The 12,231-nt window shown below is 28.5% G+C and overlaps 1 pseudogene; it reads right to left on the reverse strand.

The window, feature by feature from the left end:
- Positions 1-7,029: 7,029 nt before the first annotated feature.
- Positions 7,030-8,090, reverse strand: LOC113383517 (annotated as a pseudogene).
- Positions 8,091-12,231: the final 4,141 nt, after the last annotated feature.

A 12,231-nucleotide genomic window follows, 5' to 3' on the forward strand; every position in this document is an offset into this window, starting at 1 on the left:
TTCATGTTACATATTTATTCAGCATTACCTTTATGGATATTTATCAATTAGAGATTGTCAAATACAAATTTCAACAAATATATTTCATAACCACTATATTTGAATGATGTCTTTTTTTCAATTGTGAAAACCAAGAAACTTATTATGTACTTTATTTAATAATATCTTTACTTTAACATCTGGTTTTTTAGAGAAGTCGATCACCATCAACTGATGGTTCAAATTATATCAAAATTGATGATAATTTCTAGTAGATTATTATGTCAAAACCATTAACCAAATTACCATTTTTATAAAATATAAAAAACTATTACCATTTTTTATAATAATAGAAATTCCTGACACGAAGTAATGACAAAATTGATCACAAGACCTGGGCATATTATGGCTTTGTTCTAAAACTACGTATGATCAGAATGTAATGTTCAGAAGCAATATTATGATTTATTCTGATAATATTGTCAATTACTGAGGAAACGTGTTGTTTGGGTCACAGAACAATGGGATGTTTATGAAAATTGTGACAAATAATAATGAATTACCTATGTTAGTATTTATTGAAAAATTTCCATTGATTTCGAGACTACAATTGTGATTGATCTATCAAATATTCTCTGCATTTGGCATCCTGTAATCTGTGTGATGGTTACTTTTTACTCATGACTAAGAGTCATCCAATGGATGTGCCTTTCAATTTTTGAAGTATTCTATTCAAAGGAACCTAATAGTCGTCAGTTTTTATTTGGGATCCCCATGGTTGTCCTTCACCATTTTGGATATACTATTTTTATTTCAAGGTGAATCCAATAGTTGATCCTGTCCAATTGTGATAGTATTGAAACATTGCAGCAATGCATTTGAAGACCTATTTTACTAGAAACATATTTATTGTCATTGGTTACTACTGCTGGATATCATGATAATGAGAAATACAGTTGTAACCGGAACTTGTGTATGCAGTTCAAAGCTTGTCGGCAATTGGCATCCTGTAATAAATTTATTATTTAATGATGACTAATAGTCATCCAATAAATTGTCCTACTATTTCTGATATACTTCTATTCAAAGCAACCTAAAGGTCGTCAGCTTTTATTTTTATTACTTTTCGGGCATCCCCATGGTTATTCTTTACCATTTTGGATATATATTTTTATTTAAAGGTGATCCAATAGTTGATCTTGACTAATTGTGATAGCATTGAAACTATGCAGCAATACCTATCAAGACCTATTTTTACTAGGAAACATATTTATTGTTATTGGTATTACTACTGCTGATATCAGGATAAGAAATACAAGATTTAACTCGGAATTTGTGAATGTAATACTGAAGCTTTGATGAAATTGGCATAAAGCATAAATTTATTATTAATAATGACTAATAGTCATCCAATGGATGTATCCTACTATTTTTGATATACATTTATTCAAAGGCAACCTAATGGTCATCAGATTTTATTTTTGAAACATTTTATTGGGAGCCAACCCCATGGTTATCCTTTACCATTTTGCATATACTATTTTATTTGAAGGTAACCCAATAGTTGATCTTGTCTAATTGTTATAGTACTGAAACTATGCAGCAATGCCTATAAGACCTATTTTACTATGAATCATTGATATTACTACTGCTGGATATCAGGTAATAAAAAATACAAGATTTAACTCGGAACTTTGTGGATGCAATACCGAAGCTTCACTGGACATTAGCAGATAGCATAGTTTTGTTTTGATTAACTATAACTATAATTAACTGTCTTTAGAGGTAGTTAATTAATTAATTATTTTTTAAAATCTGATTTGCTGCCAAGATATAGCATTTAATAAGACAAAAAATCCCAGTTTTGAACTTCGGTTTCTGGTATCGCAAAAATTGAACTTGTCTCAATTATAACTGACATTCAGACAAATGAACATGTGTACATGTATAATTCTAGATAAACCATATTATTATATTTTCAAATAACACATTGTCCTTGAACATGAAAAAATTGAAGATGTATTATTAATTGCTTCCGCAAATTATCTGCGCTTTTGCTGTGTCGAGCATAATAAAAATATATTATCTAAAATTATCTATGGACTTTTTTTTATTGTAATGCGGTAATTAATGATTATGCTTATGCTGTAGTGATAATTTTAATAATGCACGTGTAAATATAATAATAAATTTTTAAGTTGCCATGCCAAACTATAATATATCCTGATCTTGCCATAGTGGCAAATGGGACACATTATCTATTAAAAATATGTTTCAAAATAAGGCCTTAATTTTATAAAGATTATAATAACAAGTACAAGTTTTGTGTCATTTATATGGATTTTGTACCAATGTTTGCACGTTAGACGACTACGCAGCGCTTACGCGCTTTGATATTTCGACTCCAAATAAGCTATGCAGCGCGATTGCTTAAAAAAATGTTCAAAATTTTCAAATAAAATCAAAATATAAAAAATTCAAAATTTTCAAAATATAATCTTGCAGAGATTATATATTTTTGTTATAAATTCCAATGAATGAAAATACTCAAGATTATATTAAGACAATTTTTTGCTTTTAAAAAAAAATTGTTAGATTTTGTTATAATGTAATACTCCTTTTTTTGCTGCACACATATGATTTTATATTTTGTTTATGGAAACAGTATTAAATATTATAAACAATTTACTATAATTTTAACCATCAGATTTTACTTAACACCTTACCTTAAAATATTGCAGAGCTTTGAAAGCTTTGAAAAATAAGAATGTTTATACTACCAAAATTATTTGTTTTTAATTTTAGCCTTAATGTTTTAATTATACGGTTCTAGTCATTTGGAAGAATTAACAAAAAGTTTTACAAATGATCAGATATTAAAGAAAAGTAATCCAAATTATTAAACAAAAACACAGCTCCTAAGACATCTATTTATTATTCAGTATGAGTCTAATTATTAATAAATGCAATTCATTATTGATTAGGACAATCATTCACTAAGATATAAATAATTTAAATTAAAATCGCAATATTTAATAATCTTAATAATGTATTTATGTGCAATAAAAATAGACAAAGATTAGCAATCAATTCTTAGTAATTATTTTATAATTTATTACTTGCATTAATTATTTGTTCAAACATTATTAGCAATTAATTATTTATGTGAATATATCAATTTATATATATATATATATATACTCTTATATTAAAAGTAAACCTTTACATTTGGTTTTCTTTTAATATCAGCATCTCGATATACTAAATAAAATAATTTATAAAGGCATTTTTTTTAAATTTTAAAATGGATAAATAAGATAATTTCAAGTAAAATCCCCTACTACTTTTTGTAATGTCTATGTTTATTGTATATATTGTCTATCATATTGATACATCTTAAAATAATTCTGCATTTAATTGAAAAATTAAACAAAATCTTAATGAAGATTTAAAATTTTATTACAGAAATATTTGACAAAAGACATAAAAATAAATATAATAAATAGAATATAAAAATATAAAAAAAAACTGAAAAATAAAAAAAAATGAACACGAACGTAAAAATTGGAAAATCGAAGTCTTGTCCCCAGGAATTTGTCCTGTGGACTAAACACATGTCACAGGCCTGTAATATTTTAAGGGTTTGTTTTTACTATCAACCTTATTACCATGGGTAGTTTTATTTTAATGTTAGAGGATTAAACTTGAGTAAAATCATTATAGTAATTTGTGGAATAATATTTGTGATTTAATACAAACATTTGAAAAGAACATATAATTTATTGCTGTTCTTCATGAAGAATTTGGCTTTGAAAATAATAATGATTAATTAAATGTTACGATTAATTACCATTTCATACACAGAGTGTTTGCAATATTTGAAATGACTGATATGTAAAATTACTGTATACATCAATAAACTAATTAAATTTAATAAAATCCGTTGATCCGTGCGCCCGAAAACGTGGATAAAAAATTATATCCATACATACATACATACCCACACATACATCCGTTTATTCTGTGGTATGCCAAAAATGTTCAGAAACCTTCAAAATGAGAAGGAATGCAAAATTTTTCAATTTAGTTTAATAAAATTTATTAAGATCTATCAGATACAAGATCAGAGCGCAAGTACTTATACAAAAATCTCTGTATTTGCTTTCGCTTGATCTTATGTTTTCATATTGAACTGAAGATACAAGTGCGAAACAAATTTGTATAGGTTCAATTTTTTGTAGGAAATACCAAGAAGCAAAGATCATACAATAACATATAAAAAATTGGCAAATCATCATTAAAAATAATTTCCTGTTCATCCAACTGAACGCGCTTCAAAATATTTTTTCTATGCCAGATCAAATGTACCGATATTTATTCTGGTCAAGATCTGTATTATGAATGATGGATTGGTAAGAATTTTTTTAGCAAAATAATATATGTTGAACATCATTGATTGATTGCCTACTATACTATTATTATTATGATTAAAAATTAGAATGTAACCAAAACAAGCCATGAGATGCTCAAGTGCTCTACTGAAGTTCTATAGATACTCTTGCGGATCTTACTGGTGGTAAGATCTAAAAAATGAAGATATCTTCAAAAATGCGAAGAAATTTCTATTTGAAAATTGTTGAATTAATAATAATATATTTTCGAACGTGAAATAATTCAAAGATCTCATAATAAAATTGTAAAGACAATGTAGAACTTCTTGCCACGTAACTAATGAGACCATCCACAGTAATTTAGATTTGTAACTGAATTCACAAGAAGCAATTTGGATCATGAGCATTAAATATTAATTAATGAATCCTAAAATTTTACAAGCACATCTAGCAAAATAAAAATCAATCAAAGAAAATTTACCAAGTTTGAAGGGGTTAAAATATATATAACTGGAAATCATCTTACTGGAAAAGTCTTCTAAATATGATTAAATATGAGACATTCTGGTCTAGAATGTTTAAAAAACGATTTTTTTTTGAGTTTAACTATAAACTTATCTTCAGTGTAAACTACGCTCATCCTCAAATTTCGATTTTAACTATTTTGCAAAAAACAAAAATATCAAAAAGTTGCAATTTTTTCAGTCGCTATTTTGTGAAAGGAAACATTTTTTAACTGGTCGGTAGTGCACACGATTGCGACATTATTTAAGAGTTTTTTTTTTCTTGAAATTATTTGGGGTCTGAATACTTACGATGGGTATGGTCAGGTGCTTGAATTTTTTGAGACCTTCCTCTTCATCATCTTCTAGAATTAAAACTTGATGACTATTTTGAATTTTAATTTACTTTTCTAAATTTTCAAAACATGAATTAATAGCTTGTAAAGATTGATAGAGAAATTTTGTTTACAACCTTGCGATCAAAATGCCCTCTTAAGAAAAAAATTTATTTGAAAAACAAAAAAAAATAATAATTTTTTATTTCTATTTGTTTTAAATCAGTTACATAATTCTCATGTTTAATTTAAAGTTCGGTCCTTTCTAAAGGTTATGTAAAAAATTGATGGTTCGACCGTTCTATGGGAATATCTGAATCACAATTAACAATCATATTTTCGCTACAGTAGCTTGGTTAATCACAGTTACCTTGAATGAATAACATATAGACATATATATTTAGGTACTCGTGTGTGTGCAATCAATTGAAAAATAAATGTCAAATTATATAAATCGAGCACATGAAATATTAGCAATTAATTTCAATTTCAATAGTAAAAAATTGCAGACGTAACATCTCCCATTTTTAGTCTTAACATTGAGAGTCATAATAGTTTTATGTAGTTGTAAACAATGCACTTGTAATAATTTACAACTACATAAAATTTAATTTTTATGTAGTAAAATAGTCATGATAATAAATGTTTATTAGCTCGAAGGCAGGTCAATGTTGTGAGAACACCATAAAATTAATGATTACCATTTTCTCCCAAGTATATGGTGACCATTTACCAATTCATTACAAGTTTTAAGCATTTTCTATGTCAAACTTCTGCTTCCATGCTTCCTGATCTTGTGCTTCGGCTTTCAGTTCCCTGTATTTCCCCTTCTCGCGTTGATCATCAATCATTTGCATTCTTCTTCTCTACTTCTTTCCAATCCTTCTATTTTACCTTCGACGACGTCGCGTAGGAAGGCACTCTTGCAGAATGGATCCAATCCAGTTTTCTTTCCTTTTCAAGGTTGTGCTCAATAGAACTCAGAATAACTATATGTTATTTCAACTATACAGTCTGAATAGGGATTGACAACCTTTACGAAATTAACTATTTTTTTTAGGTATAGGAAGGCACTCCTCTTGCAAAATGGATCCAATCCAGTTTTCTTTCCTTTTCAGGATCGTGCTCAGTAGAACTCAGAATAACTATATGTTATTTCAACTATACAGTCTGAATAGGGATTGACAACCTTTTGAAAATTCAATATTTATCTATTTTTTTTATTAAATTGGAAAACTAGGATTAAAAATCTTAATCTCGTTGGATTTAAGATTTATAATGCAATAACTTTTTTCTATTGAAACCACTCGAAGTATTTTTATACAATCATTAAATTTGCATATATAAAAATGTCAGGGACTACATACCCATATATATATAAATATAAATATATATTTATATAAATATGGGTATATATATATGTATATATATATATATATATGTTAAAATTTAATTATATTTTTCCATCAGTGAGAAATTAAATTTATCAAATCATTTAATTATTTTTACACAAATCATGGATTGATCGATTTTTTCTTCATTAATTAAAATAAAAACAATATTAAAATTTTAAATTATAAATAAACAATATTTATTGACGATGACCCATATGAATTAGCACACCTGCATACAATAATAACATATATTTTTAATAAATAAACAAATTGCACTATTCTCAAGAGAGTTTGGAAGGACAAAAATACGAAAGCTGGATATCGAAATGTAATTTCGTTTTCATGGAATAATTATTTATCATAATTGTTTTCCTACAGTGAAATAATGTACATAACTAAGCCCAGCACAATATAAATGAAATTATTTTCATCGTCCTAGAACTTTGTGCACTGCTTCCGAAACATCCAAAGGTTTAGGCAATGTTCATTCTCCAATGTGGTGCCATAAGGCATTGGAACGTCCACTCCTGTAACCCTCCAAATAGGTGCATCTAAATAGAAAAACGCTTCGTTTTCCATTATCCTTGCACAAACGTCGGCCCCTATCCCGCACTGTGGCCAACCTTGCTCAACAGTCACCATGTGATTGGTTTTTTTACTGATTCTATTATGGTAGGAAAATCCAATGGTCGTAAAGTTCGTAAGTTGATGACTTCACAATCGATGGACTTTTTAGCAAGATCTTCAGCTGCCAATAAGCAAGTTTCTACAGCTCTGGCATGAGCGACTAAAGTGATATCTTTCCCAGTGCGCATGATTTTCGCTTTACCTATTGGTAGAAGAAAGTCTTTGGACATGGCTTCTTCAGTTAAAGTAAAAGTTTGACCATAAAGTATCTCGTTCTCTAAAAACACCACAGGATCTGGGTCGCGTATTGCTGTCTTCAATAACCCTTTGCAATCCTCGCAGTCGTATGGAGATAAAACTTTTAAACCAGGACAGTGAGCGTACCATGATCCAAAACATTGAGAATGTTGGGCAGCTACACCAGCTGATGCACCGTTTGGACCTCGGAAGACTATTGGCACATGTTGATTACCAGCAGACATGTAGAAGGTTTTGGCAGCCGTATTGATGACTTGGTCGATTGCCTGCATGGAAAAATTAAAAGTCATGAATTCGCAAATTGGGCGCAAACCAGACATAGCAGCTCCTATAGCGAGACCAGCAAAACCCATTTCGGATATTGGTGTGTCTATGACCCTACGATCTCCATATTTTTTCCAAAGTCCTCTCGATACCTTGTAGGCACCATCATATTGTCCTACTTCTTCACCTATTAGGAACACTCTATTATCGCGTGCAATCTCTTCGTCCATGGCTTGATTCAATGCTTCCCCTTACTGTCATCTTGGTTCCTCCTGGTGTTGTTGCTGATGCAGTTGAATAAAATCTTTGTAATACATTTCGAAAAACATTGGATAGCATATTATAAATTAATTGGCATTTGAAGTAAAAAATATGACAAAGCGTGCAGTTTAACAAATGAAATCATTAATAGGTTTTGACATTGCTATATAAATCGGAAAATATAAAAATAGTATAAGGAATATTATGGGATGTTCATCAAACTGCAGGGTTTGAATATAAACAGCTAACTATACATACACTCTCTCCAACTAAAGACATTATTTGAATTTTATACTATTGCCTGTACAATATTTCACAAATCTACATTATAAAATAAATTTCATTAACATCTAATCTAGTTCTAATCTCTAAATGAAAGTTCAAACATTACTATAAAGTCCATTTTATACTGAAAGGTAGCCCAGATTTAGAGAAATGAGGCAGTAATGCGGCGATCAGTTTTTTTTCTAGATTTAAATATTTAATGGAATAGTAATTATAAATATTTGACAGAGATTATGTAGTATTTACAAATATAATGTTTGGAATATTTGAACAGCAATCCAAACTATTCTCAGTATTCTGTGAGTTAGAGTGACGTATTTTTACTATCAAACTTTATTAGAAGGCAATAAAATATTTTTTTTTATTTTACATGCTTGAAAATTGTATTGTGATATACTGCTATAGCATTTCAAGTAAAAATGGATTTTTCTACCGCTTGGCATCAAGTTGTGCCTAGTGCAAATTTGAGCTCAGAACATTATGCAGCATAATTTATGCTTGCAGGATCGAGGTTGTTGTTATTTACATATGCCCTGATATTAAAAGTTATTGGGAAAGCTAACAAGTTATTGGAATTAATAAAGATCATTACGAGTTATCAGTAGTTACTATAGTTGTAGAAATAAATATGAAAACTTAAAAAGAAAACAATGAAAAATTGCATGAAAGCGGTTTTGAATACCAACTGTAGTAAAATCTCAATGTGCTTAGATTTTAGGTGCCAGTAGAAAAAGAGTGCCCATGGAACCAAATCTAAGAAATTTAGTATTATAAAATTGAAAAAAAAAACACATAATTATTTTTATTACTGCATATAAATCTTGAATTTTTTACATAGAATCTGTTTTTTTTGCAAAATAAGTACCAAACAAAATCAGAAAATGTATGTTTGTATAAAAATTTACAAAAATAATGGGAAAATAGTTTGAATGAAAAATTCAAATTTTTCAAATTAAATTCTTTATGATTGAACTGAATATTATTAAGTATACAATAGCAATAGTTATTAAACATTTTTACCAAAATTAGTAAGCGCCGCGTCGCGATCTAACAGATAAACATTGGTACGGAACTCATAGAAATGTAAACAAAAACATACTTGTTATTAAAATCTGTATAAAATATCTGATAATTTGTTGTACATATGTCTAATGATCATTCTTGACTGCCTTATGACATTTTTTTATTTTTTTACTTAATTTCTGAAACCGCTAGACCTGCCTTCGCAAAAATTTAAACGGTACTTTATTCCGTCAAAACAAACAAACATTTTCTGAATTATTCAAATTGGAAGCTCGGTTCTCTATAAAACTGAATTACGATTTTTGACTCTTTTTGTTCCGTATCTTTGAAACGGCTAGACCTGCCTTTGCCAAAAACTAATCAGCACGTCTTCTTATCAATACAAATCGAATGTTTATTGAATTATTCAAATCGGTTGAACCGTCTTCCCGAAACCGTCGATGAAGTTTTGTATCCGCACACACACATACGCACACACACACATACATCCATTTTTCCTAAGGTATGCCAGAATATTCAGAAACCTTTGAAACGTAAAGATATGAAAAATTTTCATTTATCGATTTTTTGCGATTACTATAACTTACCATACGGAAAGTATACAATATATCAAATGTAGATACAACGAGCAGTTAGTTTGCCTTCTGAAAAAAACAGGTAATTAAGAAGTATCATCATAACAGCACATAGAAGTCTTAAACTCTGATTGCAGTTCAAAAACAAACAACATATATAAAGTATTATACAATCGGATTTCAAAACAGGTTTTTATTCAACCTCAACAAATTTAAGTAGCAAAAAAAAATCACCCGTTGAAGATCCGTGTTTGAGATCATTCATCTATCTAAAGACTGCCAACTCTCAGATTTCGTCAGGTCACCAATTATGGTGTACCACGTACTTTTTCATTAAATTTAGTGACACAGTTTCAGGTTATTCGCCTATAAACAATTTTGCCTACTTCTATTCGTATGCGAATCTATTGTACAATCACAATAATGTAATCCTCTCTGTCAGTTGTACTTGACTTTGTATTGATACGTGATACGCTCATATAGGATAGTCTACACATATGTAAATCAACATCAGTATTTATATAATTGAAGTAATGGGTGCTTCAGCCAGAAATTTGGTTCTTGAGATAGTTAGAAATCTAAGTAAATTTTTGTTAAATTGTATATTTTATGCATAAAAATTGAATTCCTATTAATTTCTGGACCATGAATTTATCTGTCCCAGATTAAATTTGATTTTTTACTTTGGTATTGATGCGGAGATTATATTCACAACTACATCTGCAAGAATAAGTTAATTATAATTTGTTTACTAAGGAGGAGTTCATACAATACATTTGCCAGAATATCTTATTTGGCAATTCAAGTCATTCTAAATCGTTTGACACCAGAATTTGAAGATTCATCAATTAGACAACGTTCTGACTAGTATCATTGCCAAGATCTCTATCAGAATGGTTCTATCTAGAAATTATTTTAAATTCATTAAAATCAAACTATTAATTAATTAATTAATTAATCAATCAATTTTGCTACATATATTTGTATATATGTATAGAGTAGGGTAGGAAACAAAAGTCCAATTTGACTTAGAGCAATTATATTGTGAAAATCAAATCAAATAAATCACAATAAATAACACATATCAAAAAAATAACTATCTGACTATTTTCATTAAAAATGCGAGCTAATTCATTATCATAAAAATGTATGTTTTTCAAAAATTTGTTACCTGGTCCTTTATGCCTTATAGGCAAGATAAAATAGGACGGCCAGAGGACAAACTGGACCAATATTTTAATTTTGAAAGGATTTTACAAAATAATAGCTACATTATTCAACCAATGCAAAATATTAATTTTATGGGTACATTTTTTACAGAGATAACACTGTATATAACTTTGATCTGGTACTTCGTCAAAATATTTATCAGCAAAGTTAAAATGACTATTTATTTATTTATTTGTTGTAAATTGCTTTATTAACTTAATTCACTTTTTTATTTTCTATTTTTATTTTTTACGCCTTTGCCAGGGTAAAAGTTTATTTGGACCTTTTACCCCACCTATGTGTAAGTTTTATTACATTTTTATATGAAAAACTGTGGAATCTAACTTAAAATTAACAATACATCTATGAAACAATTAAATAATGTATACTTAAAAACATATTAAGGTCTTGTAACTAAACAACAGTGCTCACAACCAAAAAACTAACAACGAAAGAGAATACTTTTGTTCTGGATTTTCAAACATTGCCGTTATCTCCTGATAGCAACGTTGTAAGAATCAAGATGATAGCTGGTATACTTCTTTTCCCTCTACTTTCAAATATTTGTTGTTAAAAAATTCTTATCTGCTCTTGTTTTTGAGATATCGGTGGTGGATGTTTTTATCCGCGGACCTTTAGGTCTTAGGTATATATATATATATATATATATTATATATATATATATATATAATTTAAATTATAAATTTAGTTCTAATTTACCAATTATACAATCTTAAATTTTTGCACGCGCTTTTTAAAGATTCTAATCAGTCTTATACATTATACTTTATTTCATAATGATTCCACAAGATTGATGGATACAGATGAATAGATTGATGGATTAGCACTATCTTATATTTATAATATTCACTTTTAATAACACGCTGTTCATTATGATAATTATATTCACGTACTTGTCAATTGATAATTACACTTTATGTAATTAACGAAGAATTCTTTGAGTTTACCTTAGATGAAGAAAATGTTACATCTATTGACATTAATTAGTTATACAGAAGATTGGATATCTTCGAATAAAATTTTACATTGGCCTATATTCTATAAATCATTATGCATAGTATCATTATATAAAACTGACAATAATACTTGGCCAGGAAAAACCACCA

This window comes from Ctenocephalides felis, unplaced genomic scaffold (genome assembly GCF_003426905.1).
Source record: "Ctenocephalides felis isolate EL2017-DRISC unplaced genomic scaffold, ASM342690v1 CF-g0.4_SCAFFOLD_03570, whole genome shotgun sequence".
Classification (NCBI taxonomy): domain Eukaryota; kingdom Metazoa; phylum Arthropoda; class Insecta; order Siphonaptera; family Pulicidae; genus Ctenocephalides; species Ctenocephalides felis.